The sequence below is a fragment of the Capra hircus genome, chromosome 5, assembly GCF_001704415.2.
Source record: "Capra hircus breed San Clemente chromosome 5, ASM170441v1, whole genome shotgun sequence".
Classification (NCBI taxonomy): Eukaryota; Metazoa; Chordata; class Mammalia; order Artiodactyla; family Bovidae; genus Capra; species Capra hircus.
In genome coordinates, this window is record NC_030812.1 from 30261062 (window position 1) to 30288972 (window position 27911).

General features: G+C 41.7%; 1 long non-coding RNA gene across 1 annotated transcript in view; it reads right to left on the bottom strand.

The window, feature by feature from the left end:
- LOC106502096 overlaps positions 1-27911 on the bottom strand; it is a 52609-nt gene that overhangs the window by 11548 nt on the left and 13150 nt on the right. Inside the window, exons 3-4 of the long non-coding RNA XR_001918044.1 lie at positions 4526-4606; positions 2298-2373 (exon numbers count right to left, since the gene is read on the bottom strand). This is a non-coding gene — a long non-coding RNA (uncharacterized LOC106502096). The remainder of the gene's footprint in view (positions 1-2297; positions 2374-4525; positions 4607-27911) is intronic.

Here is a 27911-nt window from a genome sequence, read left to right on the forward strand (position 1 = left end):
AGGTATTAGACAGTAGGTGCTCAGGGAATTCTATCTTAAAAAATATATACACACACACACACACACACACACACACATATATATATATATATATATAGGCTGTGCTTTAATCCTGAGATTAGGCCTGCCTTTTTTGTCACACTGAAGAAAATGGCTAGTGGTACTTTGTGGACAGAAAATGCAAGTGCGGATGTTGCAGCTTCTCTGATAATGACCATGGCAACTGACTTTCCTAGACCAGAAACTGTGTAAATACGTCACACAAATCATCTCATTTAAACCTCACCACAGCCCAACAGGCTTGGTTTATTATTATTACTATCGCTATTTTACATATGACAAGATATTATTCAAGCCACACAACTAATAGAGAGTCACATCAGGGACTTGAATCTAGAGAGAGATCCAGCTCCAAGGTGCGTGCTCTGAAGTACGTTCCTGCTCCAGAGTATCTAATAACGACACTTCTAGTTCCATTTACTACCTTCTTTGAGGGGCTGCCTCATAGCATAATATCTGGAGTGGGAGGGAGAGAGGGAGGAAAGTAAGCAAACACAGTTTATAACGTACACATTTCAGTTTGTGTGGTTTTGATGTTCTTTCCTATATGTTATCTCATTAAATCCCCATAGCACTGTCAAGTATGTTGCTACTGTCTCTTATATATAAGGAATATATCTCTGGAGAACAGGCTGATTTTTTAAAAAGTAAATGCTAAACTTCTTAGCTGAGAGGCAACAAATCTGATAACACTGTCCTTGCCCTAAGCATCTCACCTCCGCTGAGAGTGTTGGTATGAGTTCTTATGTTTCTTTCCTCTTTTACTAACACTCCAGTGAGCCGTAAAGCTTATGCTTGTCTCTACTTCTCCCATAAATGCAGATACAATTAAATGTTGACTCACTATGGAATAAGCCATTTCAAAAGCTAAGGCAAGGTAGAGAGGAAACAGTAAAAGGAAATGCTATGTGATGTAACAAAAAGAATGAATTAGATTTAAATACGTGGCTAAGAAAAGATCTCCACAAGGCATAGTAAGTTAAAAAAAGAAAGCAAGGTGAGCAAGCTGTAGAATAAAAAGTACAACCATGGTGCCATTTATGTTTTAGATACGAAACAGTGTAATACGAATATACACACATCTATGCAAACACACACAGGAAACAATTGGTCACACCTCAAATTGATAATAGGTTTATCCGGAGAGAGGACTGGGTCCAGGCTGAGGTGCATAGTATTGGCAGACTTCTTTGTTATCTTTTTATTAAATTAATGTGTATATAAGAGAAAAAAGGACAGAAAAGAAACAAGTGATACTGTTAGAAAATGAAAGGTTAGCAACAAAAAGTAAACGATACAAATACACAAACTAAAATCCACTACCTCATTCATGTCCCTAAGAGACCAATAGATTAGAAGAGATTCCTCGTGCCAGCATTTTCATTATCAGTTGTATGGTTTTTTAAATGTAATGTTTCCTGACTCTACCAGCACTACAGGGCTGCGAAGTACACTAGGCTTGGAGCCAGATGACTGGGTACAAGGCCTGACTCTGCATTTCTCTGTAACCTTGGGCTAATTTCTCAGGGCCCTAGTTTCTTTATCTATCAAGATAATAGTGACATACTTCAGAGGGTGCTTTGAGGAGTGAGTGAAATAATGCTCAGGAAAGAACAGCAAAGTCATGCAGACTGACATTTATCAATGTGTTTGTGCTTTCCTTCCCGTTCTCTCTCCTCTAATTCAGACAATGATTGTTTTATGTACCTTTAGATGTCTGAATGCCCCACAATGAGGCAGAGCTAAATTAACAAACCATTAATCTTCAGATAACATTTGCTAATAATAAGCCTCCATTACTTGAAGCTATAGTTATGCTCATGTGTAGTTTTTAAGCTTAAATAACCTGTATTCATGTATTTATTTTAAGGAATATATCTGTTTGATTCCATCTATAAAATATATTCTTTTCTTATAAAACCTACTTTTGATACAAAAACTACAATATCCGAACAGAGAGGCCATTTAAAGTATAAGCCAAAAATGCATTACACTTTTTTTTTTTTTTTTGCATCTTAAAATGTGCTTATTTGTGGTCCTACTAAAATTTCAGGCTGTTCTGAAATTTGAGTAGCCAATTATAAACCTTATAATAAAAAGGATTGCAAAAATAATAAGTGAAATACTATCACCAATGTAATTAAGCACAAAAGAGAAACATGAACACATTAATAAATATCAGTTGCCTACCACAGCAGCACGCCGCATGATCTAACTGTTTTCAATTACAGCCTCACCTTTGAAACAGAGCCAGGTTCTCATCTGCTTTTGCTGGATGTGCCTGTGTTCAAAGGCGCAGGGACCTGAAGATTTCTAGTGAAGTAAGTAAGAATCCAGTTTAAGTTGTTTTGCAGTTTGAGTTCAGAAGGGATTCATATTTAAAGGAACCAGTTCCAAGCAGACAAAGCACGCCTCCCTCCCAAGCTCCTCCACACCATTAAACTGGGCTGTCATTTTAGAGGTGGGCGCTCATTGTTCACTTTCTTCCACTCTAATTAGACTTGACAGATTGCTCTTCCTAGCTAGACTGGCTATTGCCAAGAACGGAGAGGAAGAGATGAGGCCAACCTTGTCTTTATGCCCTTGGAGTCAGCTCCCCACCCCCATTCCCAGTCCACAGACACAGAAAGGCATCCCCAGCCGCTCAAATCTGTTCTCCTTCCCCTCTAGCCTCCTTCTAACTTGGCCCCTGGCAGTCTCAGCACCGCTGACTTTTCTTACTTTCAATACTGTGAGATTCAAACCCTCATAGGCTGTGTGAGTGGAATAAGTGTACACTAACATTTAATTTATATCTTTCATATTAATACTCTCTTTTTTTTTTTTTTTTCTCCTGCAGGCCTGGGGGGAAAACAGACCAGCTTACTAAAGGGAAAGACACTGCAGTTCTACCCAGAAGCAGCAAATACTCATTGCTTCATAAGACAGAGCTCTAGAAGGATTCAGGCCCTGGCACTGCGTCCATGCTTCTGAAGCAAATCCCTCACCCCCTGCCTTCAGTTTCTGTATCTGTAAAATGCCATTGATAATTCTTGAACCTTTATCATATTAAGTTACACTGGTATTATATAAGAATTAGATAATAAAATCTTATGACTGGAAAGAATCTAAGAGATCATCTAGTCTAGTATCTTTCTTTGGAAGACTGAAAAACACAGGCTAAAAGAAAGAGGCGACAGACGTAGTATTATGAAATTAGTTCACAGGCTTTAAACACATGGTGCCGAACAATAGCTTGCTAATCAGCTTTGTCACTAACATGCCTTTTCCGGGTTTAGCCTATGCTTGATAAGAAGCTTTATTGGCCAGGAAAGCAACTTTCTTTCTCCAAGGAAGAAATTCCCCTCACCCAAGAGCTATGTTTTCAGAAATGCGTCCCTTTACTAAGAACCAACCCAATGGTCTTGTAATAGAACCTGAGTCACCAATGCCACCTGCCTCTCACAGTGGCCCAGGCTGACACTCAGTAGGCTGAGGTCTGGGGCCCTGCTCTCAAATAGGAGTGGGCCTGTCTTTGACCTAAGCCTGGCTGTGCCTACAGCCTTGAGAACTGTGCGCAGTAGAGACTGTCAGGAATTTCTTCTTGGAACAAATCTAGTGTTTCTAGGTTGGAATGTAAATCCCTTCATTTATCATTCATTCACTTACAACCTTTTAATAAAAGCCCATGTTTTGCTAATCCCCTGAAAGCTGATAAGACTACTACAATGAGTAGGACCCAGCCTCAAGGAGCTTTAGAAAGAACCAGAAGTGTAAATTGCTTAGGTGCAGTGGAGCATGGTGGGAACCAGGATGGAAGAGGAGATGGTCAATTTACCTTGGTGGGGGTTTAAGGAATCAGAAAAATGTCATGGAAGAGGTAACACTTGAGCTGAGCTTTGGGAAATGAAGGTTATTTTCCAAGTGGAGTGAGGCGAGTGCATGGCATTCCGATAGACAGTGAGTCTGGTGCTTGGTGGGGCCGGGGTGGGGAGGGGGGAGGGCGGGGGTTTTTTGGTCTGCTTAGTATGAGGAAGCATCGCACTAAACTGGAAATTTAGGTAGAGATCAGTGAAAACATTATATGACAAATGAAGAAGTTTAGATTTTACTGTGGCAGCTCATGGGGACCTTTGAAGAGTTCCAAACAGGGGAGTAACGTGATCCAAACTGTGGTTTTGAAAGATGGCTCTGACGGCAGCGTAGAAGATAGAATGGGAAGAGGTAGGAAGAAGCAAGACCCAAGACAGAAAGACAATGCAAAAATTTAGGTGAGACAAGACAGCTAATTCAATCTCTTTAAAGAGCCAGGAGGGGGAACTCCCTGGTGGTCCAGTGGTTAAGACTCCACACTTCCAGTGCAGGCGGCCAGGTTCAGTTCCTGGTGGAGAGACTAAGATCCTGCAAACCACAAGGTGTGGTCAAAAAAATAATTAATTTTAAAAATATTTCAGTGGGAAGGATCAAGGAAGGGGAACTGTTTTACTTTCCAAGAGGCTTCAACTTCATGCAGTGTGTGGACCTTGTCTGGATCTTGATTCAAACAGGCCAGCTCCAAACAGAACATCTGGAAGAAAAACATAGTATTAGATAATATTAAGGTGTCTTGTTAACTTGGTTAGGTGTGAAAATGCTACTGTGGTAGTATAACACAACAGTATACTGAATTGTTTATGAGTGACATGTCATGGTGTCTGGATTTGCTCTAAAACATGGTAGAAATAATAGATGAAATAGCTACGGCAGAAAGTTAATAATTATTCAGCTCAGATGATGGATATGTAGGGTTTTATTACACTCCATTTATAGCTGAAAATCTTCAAAATAAAGAGCTAACATTTTGGTAAAGGATCATGATAATATGCTAAGGCTTCCCAGGTGGCCCAGTAGTAAAGAACCCACCTGCCAATGCAGATGCAGGTTTGATCTCTGGGTTGGGAGGATCCCCTGGAGACAGAAATGGCAACCCACTCCAGTATTCTTGCCTGGAAAATCCCACGGACAGAGGAGGTTGGCAGGCTACCTACCATCCATGGGGGTCACAAAAGAGTTGGACACAATTTGGCAAATAAACAATGAGGTGCTAAATTAAAGAAATTATAATGAGAATAGAGAGAAGAGAGCTATGAGAGATACCAAACAGGCAGAACGAACAGTACTCAGTGACTGATTATAAGTGGCTAGTGAAACTGAAGAACTGCAGTGACTCCCAGTTTTTCGCTTGGGTGGGTGGGGAGATAGGAGTTTACTCTTTCAGGGATGCAGAATTGGACTTTCACTGAAACATCAACTTAGTGCTGTGTCGTAGACAATTGGACACGTTGATCTTTAAAGCTAAGGAGAGCACCTGGGGTGGGTGGTGTGGATTTGTGAGCTGTCAGCTCACCAGCACGTGGGTGATGATTCAAAGCATTGAAGGAGCATGGCAGGTGAGAAGGGAAGATGGCGGAGGAAGAAGCCCAAGGCATACTTCCGTTTAAGAAGTGGGGATAGGAAGAACTTGCAAAAGAGATTGAGAAGAATGGCCAGAGGCGTATGAGGAGAAACAGGGAAAAATAATTTCTGGAGAATCTGTGAAGAAACAGTGGGTCAATAGAATCAAATGTCCCAAGTTAAAAACATGAAACCCATTGGATTTAGCATCTAGATGATAACTGCCAAAGAACATTCAGTAGAGTATAATTTGAAGAGGGGAGAATAAGAGAAGCCTGGAAGACGACGGGGAGGGTTGGATGGTCCTCATGGGAAGAGGGCTAGAAATGGTTTTTAAACGGATTAGTTCTAGTCCAGTGGGATGATCAATTACCTCTGCTCAAGGGGGTCAGTAGAAGGGAATTCTTGAGAGAAGAAAACAAAACAAAACAAAAAACAACTTTTAGTTAAGGCAAGGAAGAGAAGGGTATTTTCTGTAGAGATTAAGAATGTCGGGTTGGTCCAATAAAGCAAAGATTTTAGATGGCATTAGGAAGAGCATTTTCAAGCAGATCAGCAGTGTCTGAGAGTCACGGGGGCAGAAGGGGACTCTTGACCTCTGGTTGGCATACTTTTGCAACCTCTTCAACAGTCGTCCATATATAATCCTTTCTGCTCTCTGCCATCTTGGACGTATTGAATCTGGAAAATGTTTATAAAGTATATAGCTTTGGTCAGGTCAAACCCTTGCCCTAAAATCTTCATTAGCTCCTAATACCTACTGACTTAGGTTTAATACAGATATTGAAAGCCCTTCCATAATCTGATTCCAACCTGTTTTTATCAGCCTGATCTTTGGGTGTTTGTTTGCTTGTTTTTGCTATGTTTTATTTTTCTTCTCATGCACCTTCCTTCTAGGATGCTAGGTTATTTGATATTCTCTGAATATATCAATTATATGAAATATTATAGGAAAAGGGCTGAGAAGTATCTAGCATATAGTAACATTCCACAGATGTTAGTTTTGGGATACTGAACCATTTATAATTCCCCTCTAACCATTTCATTCAGTTTTCTTTACCCTAAAGTCTCTTTCCACCTTCTTCATGTCATATAGCAAGATTCAGCTCAGGTGTCATTTATTCTAGGAAGACTTTCCTGGGTTCTCAGGCTGTGGGTGCCCTGTCTGGGCTTCTGCAGCAAGCCCACCTCTCCTGACACTCAGCCTATTAGACTTGTTTATATGTCTGTTTCCTCATTAGAATATAAATTTCCTGCTGGCCAAGGCTGAATTTTTTTTTTAACATATTATAGCATCAGTACTCAGTACAGTACAAGGCATTATATATGCTTTTTAAAAACTGATATACTTAACAAAGGGCTTCCCTTGTAACTCAGTCAGTAAAGAATCTGTCTGCAATGCAGGAGACTGGGTTCGATGCCTGGGTTGGGAAGATCCCTGGAGAAGGAAATGGCAAGCCACTTCAGTATTCTTCCTTGGAGAATCCCATGGACAGAGGAGCCTGGCAAAGGAACCACAGGGCCCCAAGAGTTGGACACGACTGAGCGACTAAACTACCACCATACTGAACAAAACTTCACGTCCTCTCTTCTTAAAGTACATTTATGTGATGTGTGGCATGGTTTCTTCTATGACATCTTCGCTCTGCTCCTGGATGGAAGTGGCCATTATTTTTGTCACCACGGTGTCCCTTCCTGTTCTTTTGGCAACAGGCTTGATTTTCTCCCTGAATTCTCTGCTCTTGAGGTTTGTGATCTGGATGGGGCTTCCCCAACACCCTGTCCCAGGGTGGAGGAAAAGACACAGGCCTAAATCAGCCAGTTATTGTCCTGTTTCCGGTGGCCTAACTGGTTTAGGGGAGCCATGTGCTCTGAGTCTTTCCAATCATAGTAAATCCCAGGACTTTCTTCAGTTACTAGAAGAGGAATTCTTTTCTTTCTCTCCCTCTTTCTTCCGCACATGGTCAGTAGGGCGCAGGGCTACAGTCATTTTCATACCACAAGAGATAAGTCTGTTTGAAAATAAAGGCACTAGTTGGAGAGACGACAACCAAGAGAAAGAGAGAGAAACAAAATCTTGGTGATGGAAACAGAATTGAGTTCAGCTATGTTTGGAAAGAAAACTATTGCTTGTCAGTTTGTGTTGGGTTTTCTGTCATTTGCAACAAAACCACCTTCACTAATATTTATGGGTAACAAGTACACTACTTGACAAATGAGACTATTCAACAAATGTATGTTTCATAGATAAATAAGTTGTGAGGAGCAGCAGTTACTCACTTCTACAGTGCAATCTGATCACCCTTCTGGAGATGGATAACCGTGATGCATTCACAGCCACGTGAATACACTTAATGTCATTGAACTGTGCACAGAAAGATAGTTAAAATAGTTAACTTTATGCTGTATGTTTTACTCCACTAAAAAAAAAAATGAATAAGAGAAAGGAAAAGATCATCACTGAACTGGAAATAAAGGTTTAGAGCCCATTTATCACATGAAAACCCAGGGAGAGGAGAGGAAAGCTTGCTGCATTATACCAGTAATACAAGTAATCATTCTCTGCTTTTAGAAATGCATCCTAGGGAAATAACTAGGTAAGTATACAAAGCATGTCTATCTGAACATTATTTGCAATATCAATCGGGACTAGCTAATAAAATTCTATTCAGAGAATAGAATGTTATATAGTTATTAAAATAAGGTAGACTTATGTGTCACTTCTTATGAATATATATGTCAGAGTGCTATTGGAATTACATTAATGTCAAATAGTTTCACAAAAATAATGTAAGACTTATGAGATTTAAGGGCTTCCCTGATAGCTCAGTTGGTAAAGAATCCACCTGCAATGCAAGAAACCCCGGTTCAATTCCTGGGTCAGAAGATCAGCTGGAGAAGAGATAAGCTACCCACTCTAGTATTCTTGGGCTTCCCTTGGGGCTCAGCTGGTAAAGAATCCACCTGCAATGAGGGAGACCTGGATTCAATCCCTGGGTTGGGAAGATTCCCTGGAGAAGGGAAAGGCTACCCAACCCAGTATTCTGGCCTGGAGAATTCTATGGACAGAGGAGGCTTGCGGGCTACAGTCCATGGGGTCACAAAGAGTCAGCCAAGACTGAAGGGACAGCACACACGCACAGAAGATGGCCACAAAACCACGCGCTGAAGACTGATTTCGTAACTAAACTAAATCAGGAAGCAAGCAACTCCCCCTGGCTGTTTTGAACACTGCATGTTAGGTAATAGTGAGTGTTAATTCATTTACATTTGTGAGGTTTCTTTCTCTACTTTTTCTTAAGTAGAGGCCAGGCTTATAATTTTAGCTTCGCCTTCTCCCACTTTAAGAAGGAGTTTGGCAGCTGAAGAGAGATAGAAAGGAATGGGAGTGACGAACTGCTAATACTCAAGGAGAAGGTCAAATGTCTACATTTTTCTTGTAAACAGAAAGTACGGAACTCAAGACTTCCCCTAAAAGTGTTCAGTATCTCTTCCCATCTTGTTTAAAGTAGCCTCACAAGTTAGGAATTTGACCAGCTGTCTAGGGGAAAATGAGCTTTTAAAACATCAAGCATTCTCTCTCCATCTGCCTCTCTCTCCCTGTCTCTCTCTCACACACACACATTCACAGATTTCAGTGCTTAGCAATACACCATAAGTATGCTATTTACTCACATAGCTTGTTCCTTATTTTCAGTTATTTCTGTCCTCGGTAGAGAGGGAAGTATCTGGGAAGGCAAATTGCTCTTGGTTATTACTATGACTCACGATGAATTCAAGTCAGGTGCCCAGGACCACTGCCACCAGCAACTGCTGTACCCAGAGCATCATCACAAGGACCTCACATTTGATGTAATGACTGACCACAGACAGAGGGACTTCACCAAAAGCCACAGGCATAGGTCTAGGCAAAGTGCACTGGTAAATAAATTTACCTCATAGGATGCCAGATCTAGAAGGAAACCTAAAGAACATGTAAGCCCTGAAATTCCTAATGCCTGTCAAGCAACAGACTCACCTTAGAAGCTTTTGAAATATCTTGGGATGAGATCCCAGGATTGCTTACTTTTCAAAAAGCTTCACGTGCAATTCTACTGTATGTTAAAGGTTAAGAATGGCTGTTCTAACCCCATTCCTCTTATCTTACAGATAGTGACCTGGGGCCCAGAGAGGTGCTGCCTTTCTCGTGATCACACACCTGGTTAAGAGCAGAAAAAAGACAAGAACTCAAAGCTCCTGATTCCTGGCCTGGAGTATTTATCCTTACACTACTGTCCTGCCCCACTGACTGTTTTCTGAATATTTACTATTATTACTTCCTAATACAATTGAAAATGTATAACCATTGGTTATTTAATAACAAATCATGAAAAATCTAGCATTTATAAAATCTAGCATTAATAAAAGAAGTCAGTCACAAAAGATCACATATTCTCTGAATCCTTTTATATGAAATGTCCAAAGTAAACAACCCCACACTGATAGGAGTAAGCTAGTAAATTACCAGGAGTTGGCAGAAAGGTTAGAAAGGGGCTTCTTTGGGGAGGTGGTGAAAAGTGTTCTAAAATTAATTGTGGCAATGTTTGTGTAACCCTGTGAATATATTTAAAAAACCACTGAATTGTACGCTTTCAAAATATGAATAGTATGGTATATGAATTATATCCCAATAAGATCACTTCATGGGAAATAGACGGGGAAACACTGGAAACAGTGTCAGACTTTATTTTTTTTGGTTCCAAAATCACTGCAGATGGTGATTGCAGCCATGAAATTAAAAGACACTTACTCCTTGGAAGAAAAGTTATAACCAATCTAGATAGTATATTCAAAAGCAGAGATATTACCTTGCCAACTAAGGTCCGTCTAGTCAAGGCTATGGTTTTTCCTGTGGTCATGTATGGATGTGAGAGTTGGACTGTGAAGAAGGCTGAGCACCAAAGAATTGATGCTTTTGAACTGTGGTGTTGGAGAAGACTCTTGAGAGTCCCTTGGACTGCAAGGAGACCCAACCAGTCCATTCTGAAGGAGATCAGCCCTAGGACTTCTTTGGAAGGAATGATGCTAAAGCTGAAACTCCAGTACTTTGGCCACCTCATGTGAAGAGTTGACTCATTGGAAAAGACTCTGATGCTGGGAGGGATTGGGGGCAGGAGGAGAAGGGGATGACAGAGGATGAGATGGCTGATGGCATCACTGACTCGATGGACGTGAGTCTGAGTGAACTCCGGGAGTTGGTGATGGACAGGGAAGCCTGGCGTGCTGTGATTCATGGGGTCGCAAAGAGTCGGACACGACTGAGCGACTGAACTGAACTGAAGACTGTTTTTAAAAAATCTAGCACTAACTTCTCACTGGATTCTGAAAGATAATTTAAATTGTTTACTTTATTTTTCAACATATCTCTAAAATAATACATAGTTTCCAAATGGATCTTATCCTTTAGTTTATCCCTACTTAGGTATCTTTCCCAGCACCCCATACCCTCAAAGAGATTAATCTTCCCAGAGCTTAGTCTGGCATTTAGGATCCTTGTTCTTGCCACCAGACATGGTGCCTTTGCCAAGACTGTTCCCTCCACTGAGAAGGCCAAATTGTGTGTTTAAGGCCTGGCTCATACATCATCTCTTCAAGGGCCCTTTGTATCCCCCACACTGGAGGCGGTCTGTCTTCAGGGTGTAAGAGGTGACTTTTAAAAAGAAATTTATGTATTTACTTATTTTTGGCTGTACTGGGTCTTTGTGCTATGTGCAGACCTTCTCTCTAGTTTCGAGCAGGGGGCAGGGGCTACTCTCCTTTCGGTGCATGGGTTTCTCATTGCAGGGGCTTCTCTTGCTGTGGAGCATGTGCTCTGGGTCACACAGGCTTTAGTAGTTGTGGCATGTGGGCTTAGTTGCCTCACGGACCAGAGAACAAACCTGTGTCCCCTGCGTGGGCAGGTGGACTCTTAACCATTGGACTACCACGGAAGTCCTAAGAAGTGACATCTTGATCAAATGTTTAGATACCACATAACAAGGTCATCAGCCTTCCAGCCTGAAATCTTTGGGCCCTCACGACCCACTAGTGATCCCTGTCACTAAGTTAACACCACCTTTAATTTTTCTTATTGCATCACCTGAGGTCTAGCACTAAATTCTGTGCCTGTTACTTTGTTTTTTGCTTTCTTCTGCCCATTATGCTATTCCCTTCTCCCCCTCCATCTTGTTCCCATCTTCTCAATCCCATCCCCATTCTTACCTCCTTCCTTCAGTTCAGTTCAGTTCATTTCAGTTGCTCAGTCGTGTCCGACTCTTTGCGACCAGCACGCCAGGCCTCCCTGTCCATCACCAACTCCCAGAGTTTACTCAAACTCACATCCATTGAGTCGGTGATGCCATCCAGCCATCTCATCCTCTGTCATCCACTTCCCCTCCTGCCCCCAATCCCTCCCAGCATCAGGGTCTTTTCCAATGAGTCAACTCTTTGCATGAGGTGGCCAAAGTATTGGAGTTTCAACCTCAGCATCAGTCCTTCCAATGAACATCCAGGAGACTACTCTCCTTTAGGATGACAATGGACTGGTTGGATCTCCTTGCAGTCCAAGGGACTCTCAAGAGTCTTTTTCAACACCACAGTTCAAAAGCATCAATTCTTCAGCGCTCAGCCTTCTTCAGAGTCCAAGTCTCACATCCATACATGACCACTGGAAAAACCATAGCCTTGACTAGACAGACCTTTGTTGGCAAAGTAATGTCTGCTTTTTAATATGCTATCTAGTTGGTCATAACTTTCCCTCCAAGGAGTAAGCGTCGTTTAATTTCATGGCTGCAGTCACCATCTGCAGTGATTTTGGAGACCCAAAAAATAAAGTCTGACACTGTTTCCACTGTTTCCCCATCTATTTGCCATGAAGTGATGGGACCAGATGCCATGATCTTCGTTTTCTGAATGTTGAGCTTGAAGCCAACTTTTTCACTCTCCTCTTTCATTTTCATCAAGAGGCTGTTTAGTTCTTCTTCACTTTCTGCCATAAGGGTGGTGTCATCTGCATATCTGAGGTTATTGATATTTTTCCCAGCAATCTTGATTCCAGCTTGTGCTTCTTCCAGCCCAGTGTTTCTCATGATGTACTCTGCATAGAAGTTAAATAAGCAGGGTGACAATACACAGCCTTAACGTACTCCTTTTCCTATTTGGAACCAGTCTGCTGTTCCATGTCCAGTTCTAACTGTTGCTTCCTGACCTGCATATAGGTTTCTCAAGAGGCAGGTCAGGTGGTCTGGTATTCCCATCTCTTTTAGAATTTTTCACAGTTTATTGTGATCCACATAGTCAAAGGCTTTGGCATAGTCAACAAAGCAGAAATAGATGTTTTTCTGGAACTCTCTTGCTTTTCTTTCCTTCATACCTGGCTAATTCTTACTAAATATTCAGAACTCTGGAAAAATGTCATCTCTTCCAGGAAGGCTTCTCTGACGCCTCCCTTCTCCCTTAAGATGGTAGCCAAACTAAAGTAATGGCAAGGAAGCATAGAGAAATGGACAACTTTGAAAAGTATTGTAAAGATCGAATTGGTAGGACTTGCTCATGTGAAATAAGGATAAAATATATCATAAAGATTATACAGAATAAACAGTGAACTTGAGAATAAGAATGGGTAACAATTTAGAGTAATTTCAAACATGTTTTTCTAAGCTCTATGTCAATCTTCAATTGGTGGATGTTAATAAGAGGAGTCTTCTATATCCTGCCAAGCACATCTTCCTTAAACTTTTCTAATGGGATGTCCCCACATTGCTTTATTGATCCAGGGCCTTTAATGACTCCCTCCCTGCTGCTGCACAAGCCTAAACTCTGCTCTGCTTTAAAGGACTTCATAGCCAGTCCAGCCCCTCCCTTCAGCCCCACACAGCTGTGGTCAGGCTGAGTGCTTCCTCTTCCTGCACAGGTCTTGCTCACTCTTGCTTCCAGCTCTTTTGCCTCCTTCTTGCCTAAGGTGGTCTTTTCTCTGCGCACATTTCAGAGACAGTTCAAGGCTCAGCTTCAAGAAACCCTGCCTGCCTGATCCATGGCTCCCTGTGCCTCCTGAACTTCTGAAGCATTCACAGTTGATAGCATCTAATTTAGCACTAGATTATATATGTGCATCTAACATAATTTACAGTCATTTTAATGTGTGTTAGACATGTTTCACCCAAGTAGACTATAAATTTACTGAAAGTGGGAATCATGATGTATAGTTCCTTAAGTGAAGTGAAGTGAAGTCGTTCGGTCGTGTCCGACTCTTTGCGACCCCGTGGACTGTAGCCCACCAGGCTCCTCTGTCCATGGGATTCTCCAGGCAAGAATACTGGAGTGGGTTGCCATTTCCTTCTCCAGGGGATCTTCCCAACCCAGGGATTGAACCCAGGTCTCCCACATTGCAGGCAGACGTTTTAACCTCTGAGCCACCAGGGAAGCTGTATAGTTCCTTAAGATCATAAATTCTGAAATCAAACTATGCTCAAATCCTGGCTGTCCCACTTGCTAGCTGTATGACACTGGGCAAATGACTACCTTCTCTGTGCCTTAGTTCCTAATGTTTAAGATGGACATGGTAACGGGACCTATCTCATAGGTGTGGCTATAAGGGTAAATGAGGCCACTCACATGCTAATGCTCAGCTGATGCTTGGCACGCTGTAAGAACTCAGTAAACATCATCTATTACTATTAACCTCCATGCTACTAGGCGTATCACTGAACATTGAGTCACTGCGTCACTGAGTGCGTGCTCAGTCATGTCCAACTCTTTGTGACCCCATGGATGGTAGCCCACCAGGCCCCTCTGTCCAAGGGGTTTCCCAGGCAAGAATACTGGAGTGGGCTGCATTTCCTTCTCCAGGGGATCTTCATCGGCAGGCAGATTCTTTAGGTAGATGCCTAAAAATTAATTTTTGCTGACTTAGTTGTTCATATGTAAATTTCTTCTTTTTATTTTCTTTTATTTTTCGGCCATGTGACATGTGAAATCTCAGTTCCCGGGTCGGGGATCAAAGTTGGACCCCCTGCAGCGGAAGCATGGTGTCCTAACCACTGGACCGCTAGCGAAGTCCCATACATTTCTTTTAGATTCCTAAAAGAATCAGAAATTCTTGTGTTGAGGTAAAAGGGTGTATTTATACAGACATTAATCATTTTAAAACATTTATGTGGACAGTTTCACTTCTCCAGTTTTGAAGACTATCTCATTGTTTCCCCATATATGCCCTCACCTAGGTCCTGGAGACCAGGTGAGGAAAGCAAGAGGATTACCTCCCTTCCTCTATAAGGAAATAGGGAATAAGCATTGGGTGACAAGCTAAAACTCAAATGCCTGGAGGATTCTGGGTGCTAGGTACCAGCCATCTGCTAAGAATCCAAACTAAATAGTCCCCATTCGTGTCATTCTTGTTTTTGACTGTGTGTACCTCAAAGAAATAAACATACATTACTGTATTGGCCTGTTGGTAGTTGAGGCGACAGCATGTCTAGTAGAGTACAAGATGATAATAAAGGTAAGAAGAAGGTAATTAAAGACCCAAGGCTGAGCTCTAGACAAACACTATTATTATGTTTTATATTATACCCATTACCATGCATGCCCCTCCCCCAGTGTTCTACAAATTAAATGGTTTCAATCAGTTTATCTGGAAGAGCCAATACCTTAAGTTCTTTGCGGTCCCTGGACTGCATCCTGGTAAAATCCTTGGGACTCAGGTTACTACAAAGAACAAACTTTTTGCAGGTGGGGAGGGGACATGAGCCTGCAGCAGATGATACTACAAGTATGAGACATGTGTGGATCCATACCATAATAAAAGATCATAGAATGTGAATTGCTTTGTGAAAATATCCTTTAGGGCTATTCCTCTTCTTTTATACTTAAGTGTCATATCTTCCAAATGAAATATTAAGAAAATAAGAGCTGGTGGAAAAACAATTCATTTACTTATTTTAGGATGAGATAATATAAGACAGGCTGGAAGGTAATTGTACTGAGTCAGAATCCCACCTGCTAACTGTGCCCTTTGTCTAAAACCGCTGATGGATGAGGGGCCAGAGCTGTCAGGCAAGGTGGGAATCAAACACAGATGGATGGGAAGTTAGGGTTTTGTGACAAGAGTGAGCAGCTGCCTTCCAGCCCTGTTGTGCCACCACTTGGCACTTCCTATTTGGACAGGTCACTCCACTTTTCCTCATTAGTAAAATGACCAGTTAGGGACAGGAAAATCATCTCTAGAGCTCTTTCTAGCCCCGCCATCTTAGGATTCTTTGTGTCTAAGAAGACCTATGTCTTACTCCACATTGTAGATTTGCCATTGTTTAGTCACTAAGTCCTGTCAAACTCTTTTGCGACCCCACGGACTACAGCCGGCCAGACTCCTCTGTCCGTGGGATTTCCCAGACAAGATTTCCCCTCCAGGGGATCTTCCTGACCCAGGGATCAAACCTACATCTCCTGCATTGGCAAGCAGATTCTTTACTGCTGAGCCACCAGGGAAGCCCATATTGTAGGTTCAGTTCAGTTCAGTCGCTCAGTCATGTCCGACTCTTTGTGACCCCATGAACCGCAGCACACCAGGCCTCCCTGTCCATCACCAACACCTGGAGTTTACCCAAACTCATGTCTATTGAGTCGGTGATGCTATCCAACCATCTCATCTTCTGTCGTCCCCTTCTCCTGCCTTCAATCTTTCGCAACATCAGGGTCTTTTCAAATGAGTCAGCTCTTCGCATCAGGTGGCCAAAATAACAGAGTTTCAGCTTCAACATCAGTCCTTCCAATGAACACCCAGGACTGATTTCCTTTAGAGTGGACTGGTTGGATCTCCTTGCAGTCCAAGTGACTCTCAAGAGTCTTCTCTAACACCATAGTTCAAAAGCATCAATTCTCTGACGCTCAGCTTTCTTTATAGTCCAACTCTCACATCCATACATGACCACTGGAAAAACCATAGCCTTGACTAGACGGATCTTTGTTGACAAAGTAATGTCTCTGCTTTTACTCTTCACCTAAAAACTTGATCTTTCTCTCCCCTCCCCTGCTCTCTTTTTTCTTTCCCAAACCTCTCAGCATGCACACACTGTCCCTTTCTCCCTCTGACTTACATTTCAGAATCTGAAAAATATTCCCTAGCCTGTAATTACTGGTTAAAATGTTTTCCCCTGGAGGTTTCTAGGAGGCATTTGCTGAAAGTTTGAACTTAAATCTGTAGTTTCCAAGGAGGAGGAAGATGATGGTACTGAATGTCTGGCCATGTAGAGCTGTCTCAGGGCAGTTTCTCTACAGAAACTGAACAGGGGTTCTGCATAAAGCTAATGATTATATCGCTTCACCACTTCCCTTTAAATGGTCCCTTAGAATTAGGATTGCTCTAAAGTCTCCATAATTGTCTTAAATCACTGGGTCTTTCAATACCGTTCTCTGATATAATTTCTGAGTAGGCAGTCAGCATAAAAAAAGACTAGGTCAGCTCTCTTTGTGTGTCAGGACTTGGCAGCCCAGCTTCTCTGTGATGTGTCTCCTGGCAGCCACCCAGCCTAGCTATCAACAATAAAAGCTTCTGTTTGTGATTCCAGTAAGTCACAAATAAATCTCCTCAGTCCCACCTGCTTTCTGAGAAGAGCTTCAACCGTGTCCTTTATCTTGGAGTTAAAAGAAAGAGACATGATTGTAGCCTTAGGAAAATAGGTTTTCAATGTCCGCTAAGCAATTGTTCCTTTTCATTGTTCCCTACTCCCAATGTTTAGATGTGTGATCTGAGCTGCAGTCCGCTAGCTGCCAAGTTTTTAAGACTGGACTGCTTTCCCACTTAATGTTAATTGCCTTTTTGAAGCTGCTCAGCCCTAAGTGACCCTCCTGGGTATGGAAAGTGTTCCTTGTGGAAAAAGGGCTCAGGACCCCAGAGCAGGAAAGGCATACCCTCCAGTGGCAACCACGCAAGGGGCAGAGGGGCAGTGACCTGCCTGGCTATGACTTCAGGAAGCCTCATTATCACCTTCAGAAGGTGAGAGGGCCAGGACTATTGGCCTCTGAGGGAGTACCAGGCACTCAGACCAGTACTAAAGGAAGAACAAAATAGAATTCCTGTTTAGCTAAACAAGAAAACAGTTAACCTCAGTTGCAGCTCAAACAGGTTGAATTTCTTAAATACCACTCATCAAAAAACCTCCTCTGAAACATTAAGCCTCATAGTACTGTTCTGAGGTAAACACTAATCCTATTTTCTGGCAAGATGGAGAATGAGGTCAATCACGTTGTTTTCCACTGCGAGTGAACATTTTGGAATTAAAGAAATCTTCGGAATCTCTTCTCAAAATTACATAAATGAGTCATTTCAGGTGATTCATCATTAAGTTCATATGAGCAACCTGTTTGCTGAAGCATTGTGAATGGAAGCAGAGTTCCCTCCCACCATGTTGTGTTCCACTGGCCATTAAAGACGCCCAGGACCAGAAGTGAAAGTTACCAAAGAAAGTCTCCTACGTGCACTTCAGTCCTTATAAAAGGAAACAGATTTCTGTGTTTGCCCATACTTCCTTCTCTTGCTGTTATTGTCCTCTGTTTTTTTGGCTGTGCTGTGAGACATGCGGAATCTTAGTTCCCCAACTTCCCAGCCAGGGACTGAATCTGCGCCCCCAACAGTGAAAGCATGGAATCTTAACTGCTGGACCTCCAGGGAAGTCCCCATACTTCCTTCTCTTGTAATGCCAAACTCTGCAACAGAACTTTGTACGTGTTCCCACAAATCAGATATGTCCAAGTTTCTCCTTTTCATAAGAATCCCAGGGGATGAGGGCCCACCCTAATGATCTTGCTTTAACCCTGCTTAGAGACCTTATCTCTAAGAAAGATCACCTTCTGAGCTACTGGAGGTAAGGACCTCAACATATGAATTTTAGAGTGGGATACAATCCAGCCCATCAGTTCAGTTCAGTTCAGTTCAATCGCTCAGTTGTGTCCGACTCTTTGCGACTCCATGAACTGCAGCATGCCAGGCCTCCTTGTCCATCACCAACTCCCGGAGTTCACTCAAACTAATGTCCATTGAGTCGGTGATGCTATCTAGCCATCTCATTCTCTGTCGTCCCCTTCTCCTCCTGCCCCCAATCCCTCCCAGCATCAGAGTCTTTTCCAGTGAGTCAACTCTTCACATAAGGGGGCCAAAGTATTGGAGTTTCAGCTTCAGCATCAGTCCTTTCAATGAACACCCAGGACTGATCTCCTTTACAATGGACCGGTTGGATCTCCTTGCAGTCCAAGCGACTCTCAAGAGTCTTCTCCAACACCACAGTTCAAAAGCATCAATTCTTCAGCGCTCAGCTGAAGAATTTTGGCTGTCTTCACAGTCCAACTCTCACATCCATACATGACCACTGGAAAAACCATAGCCTTGACTAGATGGACCTTTGTTGGCAAAGTAATGTCTCTGCTTTTGAATATGCTATCTAGGCTGGTCATAACTTTTCTTCCAAGGAGTAAGCGTCTTTTAATTTCATGGCTGCAATCACCATCTGCAGTGATTTTGGAGCCCAAAAAAATAAAGTCTGACACTGTTTCCAGTGTTTCCCCATCTATTTCCCATGAAGTGATGGGACCAGATGCCATGATCTTCGTTTTCTGAATGTTGAGCTTGAAGCCAACTTTTTCACTCTCCTCTTTCACTTTCATCAAGAGGCTTTTGAGTTCTTCTTCACTTTCTGCCATAAGGGTGGTGTCATCTGCATATCTGAGGTGATTGATATTTTTTCCGGCAATCTTGATTCTACCTTGTTCTTCTTCCAGCCCAGTGTTTCTCATGATGTACTCTGCATAGAAGTTAAATAAGCAGAGTGACAATACACAACCTTAACGTACTCCTTTTCCTATTTGGAACCAGTCTGCTGTTCCATGTCCAGTTCTAACTGTTGCTTCCTGACCTGCATACAGATTTCTCAAGAGGCAGGTCAGGTGGTCTGGTATTCCCATCTCTCTCAGAATTTTCCACAGTTTATTGTGAGACACACAGTCAAAGGCTTTGGCATAGTCAATAAAGCAGAAAGAGATGTTTTTCTGGAACTCTCTTGCTTTTTCCATGATCCAGCAGATGTTGGCAATTTGATCTCTGGTTCCTTTGCCTTTTCTAAAACCAGCTTGAACATCTGGAAGTTCACGGTTCATGTAATGCTGAAGCCTGGCTTGGAGAATTTTGAGCATTACTTTACTAGTGTGTGAGATGAGTGCAATTGTGTGGTAGTTTGAGCATTCTTTGGCATTGCCTTTCTTTGGGATTGGAATGAAAACTGACCTTTTCCAGTCCTGTGGCCACTGCTGAGTTTTCCCAATTTGTGACATCAGACTGCCACAAATAGGATTCCCAGGGAAGCAGACTCTGAGATGGAATTTATCATGCACAGTGCTTTTTCTTATTTTTATTTATTTTAAAATAATTTTATTTATTTATTTGATCTGTGCTGGGTCTTCATTGCTGTGAGGGTTTTTCTCTAGTTGTGGTGAGCAGGGGCTACTCTCGTGCTGTGGAACATGGGCCCTAGGGCACAGGCTCAGTAGTTGTGGCACACGGGCTTAGTTACTCAACAGTATGTGGGATTGCCCCAGACCAGGGCTTGAACTGGAGTCTTCTGTATTGGCAGGAGGATTCTTTACCACTGAGCCACCTGGGAAGCCCTGTTTTTTGTTTTTAAATTTATTCTATTGATGTATAGTTGATTTACAATGTTGTGTCAGTTCTTACTGTCCAGCAAAGTGATTCAGTTATCACACATATTCTTTTCCATTATGCTTTATTACTGGATATTGAATACAGTTCCCTGTATTATGTATAGTAGGACCTGTTATCTATTCTATATATTAATATAATAGTTTGCACCTGCTAATCCCAAACTCCCAATCCATCCCTCTCCCACTCCTTCTCTCCCTTTGGCAACCGTAAGTCTGTTTTCAATGTCTGAATATATTTCTGTTTCATAAATATGTTCATTTGTGCCATATTTGAGGTTCCCCTTGATATCACATAAGTGATATCATATGGTATTTGCCTTTCTCTTTCTGATTTACTTCACTTGGTATGACAGTCTCCAGGTCCATCCTTGTCGCTGCAGATGGCATCATTGCACTCTTTTTTATGGCTGTGTGGTATTCCATCATATACACACATACTACATCTTTTGTATCCATTCCTCTGTCTATGGACACTGAGGTTGCTTCCATGTCTTGAGTTTTGTAAATAGTTAATGCACAGTGTTTATTGAGACTTGTCCTTGGGGTCAACATCTGGAGAAAGGCAGCAGACAGGATCAGTAGAGGGATGTCATGTCATCATGCAGACCCCACAACTGCCTTAGCCAATCCCACAGGGTTCTCTGGAGCAAGAATGACCCTTCAGAGTTGTACTAAGTTGGGCTGAAAGGGCCAGGGCTTTATACTGCCACATCAGTCAATCACTGGAACTTGCCACCTCAAAAAGTGGTATGACCCTTGTCAAGGCAGGTCTCTACAGCTGAGGCAATCTCTGAAGGGGCTGACACCTGAGGGCATCAGCCAGGGTAACAAATCCTCAGTAAAGGGAGATCCGGGCAGTGTATCACAGAGCCCACCACACTGGCTACAAAAATGGAGTATGGTGTATGTCTTCTGCAACTTGCTCTTCAAAAAGGTTAATGATTATTTTCAAACATATTCCAAATAGAGGGAAGAGTATAATTAACAGCTATATATCTATTGGGCTTCCCTGGTGGCTCAGTGATAAAAGAACTTGCCTGCCAGTTCAAGAGAGGTAGGTTTGATCTCTGGGTTGGGAAGATTCCCTAGAGAAGGAAATAGCAACCTACTCCAGTATTCTTGCCCAGAAAATCTCATAGACAGAGGAGCCTAAAGAGTTGGAGACAGCTTAACAGCTAAACAACAAAAACAACCCATTATTTAGATACTTTGATTATCAAGATTTTGCAACACTTGCTTCATCTACCCCTTTCTCTTTTTTGATTCATTACTTTGAAGTAGACGTCATATCATTTCATCCTTGCAACTTCAATATCCATTTCTAACACATATGAAAATTTTCTTACAGAACCTCAATGCCATTTTCATACCAAATAAACCAATAACAACTCCTTGGTCCATATTTAGATTTTCCTAATCATCTTTAAAAATTCATTTTTCTAATAAGCTTGTTTTAATTAGGATCTATATAAGGGGAACATGTTATTTTGGTTACGTCACATTTCTTTGAATCTAAAGTCCTTCCTTTTCCCTATGCAATTGTCTTGTTGAATAATTAAGAGCGTGAGCCATTCTTATTTATTTGCTTCTTAATGGTTCACTTAACTTGTTCCTCTATCCTCCACATTTCCTGTAATTTTAAGTTAGCTCTAAAGCTTGCTTCGGAGAAGGCAATGGCACCCCACTCCAGTACTCTTGCCTGGGAAATCCCATGGGCGGAGGAGCCTGGTAGGCTGCAGTCCATGGGGTCGCGAAGAGTCGGACACGACTGAGCAACTTCACTTTCACTTTTCACTTTCATGCATTGGAGAAGGAAATGGCAACCCACTCCAGTGTTCTTGCCTGCAGAATCCCAGGGACGGGGGAGCCTGGTGGGCTACCATCTATAGGGTCACACAAAGTCAGACACGACTGAAGTGATTTAGCAAAGCTTGCTTAGATCCAGGTTCAAGGACCACAGGTAACAAAGAGTGAAGAAGTGCCATTTGGTTGCCTGAAACAGTCCATATGGAAAAGATAGGATAAAGCGTAATTCTTTCCCTTTATATTGCCAATTTTCAGAATACATAAGAATGTTTTTCGCTTTCTGTCTGTAAAATCTCTTATGAGATCATGATTTGAAAAATATGATAAGTGCATTTCCATCAATTGCTGTAAATGTTCTTGTGAATGCTTATGGTGGCCAGTTTTTTTTACCAAGTCTTTTTGTGCCAGCTCCCATAATCCAACTGATTTTTTTGAGAACATACTTGCCTCCTAGAATAACAAGATGTTTCAGGCTTTTACTGTACATTTTATTCCTCATACCAGGAATTAGCCATTTCTCCAAAAAGCTCTGCTTCTTTTTAGTGGGAAATTGGTTTTTTTAAACAAACTTTTTGTTGTGGAATAGTTTTAAAGAAAAATTGTGGGGATAATACAAAGAAAAATCTCATATACACCATACAGTTTCCCTCATTATTAGCATTATCAGAGTGGTATATTTGTCACAATTAATGAACCAATACTGCTGCATTTTTAAAAAATAATTTTGCCTATTATTTATTTATAGCTGTTCTTTGTTTATCGCTGTGCTGGGTCTTCATGCTGGGTGGCTTTTCTCTGGTTGCTGTGGGTGGGGGCCACTCGCTAGCTGCAGTGCGCAGGCTCCTCATGGTGGTGGCTTCTCCTGTTGCGGAGCGCAGGTCACAGACGTGCACTTCAGTAGCTGCAGCTCCTGGGTTCCAGAGCACAGGCTTAACAGTTGCACTGCACAGTCCTACACGCTCCAAGGCGTGTGGGATCTCCCCATATCAGGGATCGAGCCCATTACTACTGAGCCACCAGGGAAGCCCTGCTTCTTTATTATTAACTGAAGCCCATACTTTACTCAGGCTTCCTTAGCTTTTATGTAATCTTTTTCTTGTTCCAGGATCCCAACGATAATACCACATTACATTTAGTCAACAAGTCTCCTCAGGCTTTTCTTGGCTGGTTTTTTTGACTCAGTCAGCTTCTCAGACTTTCTTTGTGATGACCTTAACAGTTCTGAGGAATTCTGGTCAGACATTTTATAGACTGTCCAACAACTGGGATTTGTCTGATGTTTTTCTCATAATTGCCCTGGGACTGTGTGGCTTGGGGAGGAAGATCACAGAGGTAAAATACAGTTCTCACTACATCCTATCAGAGGCTCATGCTATCAACATGATTTATCAGCAGTGACGTTAACCTTGATCACCAGGCTGAGGTAATACTTGTCAGGTTTTTCCACTTGTAAAGTTACTCCTCTCCTCCCTCTTCATTCTGTGCTCTTTGGAAGTAATTATGCACAACCCACACTTATGGAGTAAGGTATGTTCCTTCTCCTTAAAGGGGGAGTGTCTGTATAAATTATTTGGAATTCTTCTGCATGACAACTTTGTTTACACTCCTCCATTCATTCATTCAATTATTTATTTATAACACTATGTGCGCACATATATTGATTTTATATCTTGAGTTTTAATCCAATATAGCTTTATTTATTTGTCTCAAGTTGCTCCAGTTTGGGGGCATTGAGCTCTTTCAGTTGGCACCTGTGTCCCTTTGATATAATTCTACCATTGCAGGTTTCTTGAACACTACACTACTTTCTGGCACTATAAGATGCTCTAGGGTCACCTTGTATATTTCTTGCCCTAGTGTTAGAATCAGCCATTTCTCCAAAGAGCTCTGGTTCCTTTTACTGGAGAATGTTATTGCTGCTGCTGCTAACCAACTCTGTGCAACCCCATAGACGGCAGCCCACCAGGCTCCCTCGTCCCTGGGATTCTGCAGGCAAGAACACTGGAGTGGGTTGCCATTTCCTTCTCCAATGCATGAAAGTGAAAAGTGAAAGTGAAGTTGCTCAGTCGTGTCCAACTCTTCGCGATCCCATGGACTGCAGCCTACCAGGCTCCTCCGCCCATGGGATTTCCCAGGCAAGAGTACTGGAATGGGGTGCCATTGCCTTCTCCCGGAGAATATTAGAAATACAAGATAGGGGTGCTTGCTGCTATTGGGGTGTGTCATTGCTTCTAGGCACTCTCAGCTAACAGAGAAAGAAAATACATGTATGTATACTAACCTTTATATATACACATGGACATATTTATTAATATTTCTATATATAACCATTATATCTATATCAAGCTAAAAATGGGTTCACACTGATGTCCCCAACTCTAATCCATTATCACATGGATCATTTAGCTGCTTCTTCTTGCTTTTCTGTAACTTCCAACTCCAACACTAAGAAAGAAATCTTACTCTCACCATCCTCCATCCATTTACTTGATTGTTCAGTTCCAGTATGGATGTATACTGGTTTCAGAATTGTTCATCTGTACCATTGAGGGAAGCATCTTTATTGACTAGAGTACAGTACTTATTATGTATAATTCCTTTCACTTTTAGTCATACAGACTCCACCCATTTCCAAAGTTACTGAGGTCAGCACCTTTTCTCCCCATCCTTTTCAGACAGGTTGGTTCATATGTTTGCCATACAGCTAAATTCTTTCATCACATTCTATTCTAGGATTCTCTGACCTCCTAAACGTTTTGGGGATAGTTTCTCAAACTTAACAATCTTGGTGCTAAGGGAGCTCTTTGCTACTGGTATATAATTATTTTTAGACCTATTCAGTAAACAGAACCAGGAAATAATTTTTTATGGTTATAATTTTTTTTAAAACTTTAGGCATAATTAACCCATTCAATTATATCTAACCCATACAATTCACCCACTTAAAGTGCACAATTTAACAATTTTAAGTATATTCACAGAGTTGTACAACCATTGGCAAATCAACTTTAGATTATTTTTATCACCCCACAAAGAAATTCTGTGTTCATTAGAAGTCACTCTCCATTCCCCCAACCCTTCCCATACCCCCTTCTCCCTACCAGCTCCAGGTAACTATCAATCTGCTTTAGGTATGGATGGATTTGTCCATCCTGGACATTTTATACAAATGAAATCACACAAAATGTGGCTCTTTATGTCTTGTTTCTTTCGCTTAGCATAATGTTTTCAAAGTTCATCTATGTTGTTTATAAGATGCTGCACTGGACTTTGAACCCCTGAAGAAGTGAAACCATGCATTACTCTTTACGTCCCGGATAGTGTCCAGCACATAGTGTGCCTACCACCACCCTCTCCTTTCCCTAAACTCTCAGGGAGCACTCAGACCACAGATAAGAATCATCTGCCTGCTTTTCCCTCAAGATTCACTTTTCTGTTGTCATCTCAGATAATGAGAATTTCTGCTGGTAGGGGTTCTTCTGGGTCTCCATCTTGTTTCCCTCACATCTTGCCTCCCCTCTTGTTTCGCCCATTTGGATTTAGCATTCCAGCTTTAGAATGTGACTTCCTAAACTCTACTTGCCTGGAGACTTGATGGGCCACTGAGTCAGGCTATTACCTCATCTCTCTGCCCAGCCAGAACACTGAGGACAGTATGACACACTTAGGACGTTGTATCATCTGGGGAGGGGACACTAGACACTCAAGTCCTATCCGTTTTCAAATCCTGAAAATCTGCCTCTAAATCTCTCATGTCAGATTCTTCCTCTCCACTTTCACTGCCATCAGCCTCATTTAGATTTTATTACCTCTTGGATCTTTTAAAATCATGTGTTCATCTTTGATTATTTGCTATTAATACTTTGCTATTAATGACTTTGCTATTAATACGAGACCATAGGGTAACTGGAAAGGGAATGAGAATACTGTAAATTCCATTTTAAAATTAGACACCAGTAGCGAACTGAGCCATGGCATGGAGCCACATATTCAAAGTTCTGGTGCAGTGAATTTCAAAGAGTAGGTTTACTGTTTGTTAGTAAGTCAAGAAGTCAATTTAGTGAATTGCGACCAGCATTCAAAAAGTGAAGTAGATTACAATTTTAGGTAGAAAATACTAGATGATATTATGCATAGCAAGCATATTATTCTGTTTTGGATATATAATATGAATGCAAAATGTATTTTTTACAATGGATTGATGGTCAAAGGTTGAAAACACTGAACTAGTGTATTCTATACGTTCTTTTCAACCTAAATGTTAATCTTGATCTATAACTAACATGAAAAACATACCAGAAGGCCTATAAAGGACTAGAACTCAGGCTTCTTGGGTTTGAACTCTGACTCTAATATTTACTTGGTGCCTTTCAGCAACTTATAAATATTTTGTGTCTCAGTTCAGTCATCTGTAAAATGGGCAAGCATATTTATACTACCTCTCTGTGAGAGTTATAAAGAGGAATAAATGAGTTAATACAAAAAGCACAAAAAGCATCTAGAACAGAATCTGGCACAGAGTAATAAATTAAGAAATGTTAGCCATTATTATCAGAGAAGGAGATGGCACCCCACTCCAGTACTCTTGCCTGGAAAATCCCTTGGACAGAGGAGCCTGGTAGGCTGCAGTCCATGGGGTCACGAAGAATCGGACACGACTGAACGACTTCACTTTCACTTTACACTTTCATGCATTGGAGAAGGAAATGGCAACCCACTCCAGTGTTCCTACCTGGAGAGTCCCAGGGACAGGGGAGCCTGATGGGCTGCTGTCTATGGGGTCGCACAGAGTCAGACACAACTGAAGCGACTTAGCAGCAGCAGCAGCAGCAGCCATTATTATAAATATTCTCACATCATTTAGTAATGGAAATCAGGATTTTAAAATTCTATGTTTCTAACACGTACCATTTTAAGTCAGGTCAGAGGCTTCTCACACATAGGCCAATCATCTATAGACTAGGCCTGTCATTTATAGATTTCAATAAAGACTCTTTGGGCAATCATCTCAGAATCTTCCCAGAGCAGAGACTGAATCTGCGTCCCTTGCATTGGCAGGTGGATTTCTAACCACAGGACCACCAGGGAAGCCCTTTTCTTTTTTTGGCCACACTGCACACCTTGTGGGATCTTAGTTCCCCAGTCAGGGACTGAACTCAGCCATGGCGGTGAAAGCGGGAGTCCTAACCATTGGACTGCCATGGAATTTCCTCTGCCAAGTATTGTGATCGAAGGGCACAAGCTGTATGCCCTCATTTAAAACCTGTACTGTGCACATCACTGAGCTGAGGACTTCCTTCATTTATACAATATAGGGGGAGTCCAGCAACATAATGCCAATAACACAAGGATTGCTAGGTTTCACTGAAGTTAAACAGCTGATGCACTGCTCTTTGAGAACTTCTCTCTTAGTGATTTTCTAGCAAATGTTTAACAACTAGCTCTCAGAGTGGGAAAAAAGCCCTGATTTGTAGTGCTAGCCAATTACCATGGTATAAGTACTTCCCTTATGACCAATTTCAAGCTACCAATGTGAATTACTAAAAATGCAGAACTGTGGGAACAGGTGTATACAGTCAGTTCTCATGAGCTTTTACAAGACACCACCACCTGCATGTAACTGTTTAATGTCTTTTTGTGTATGGAAGAATGAAAGGACTTTTAGATAAAATATTTTTTAACCGTCAAATGTTTCTTTGTTTTGAAGTATCAAATCAATGGACTCCTTGGTCCTGCAAAGAGAAAGGAAAGATTTATTCTGGAATGAAGATTTTGAGACAATGTGACTCCAAGACACTGAACCACTCTTTGAATAATGTAAAATGTTACAGCTCTCCAGATTGTTCTTTTGAAAAGTTTTCTTTTCTAAATCAGAATTCAGACCAAACAGCCCCTAAAAATGATCTCCT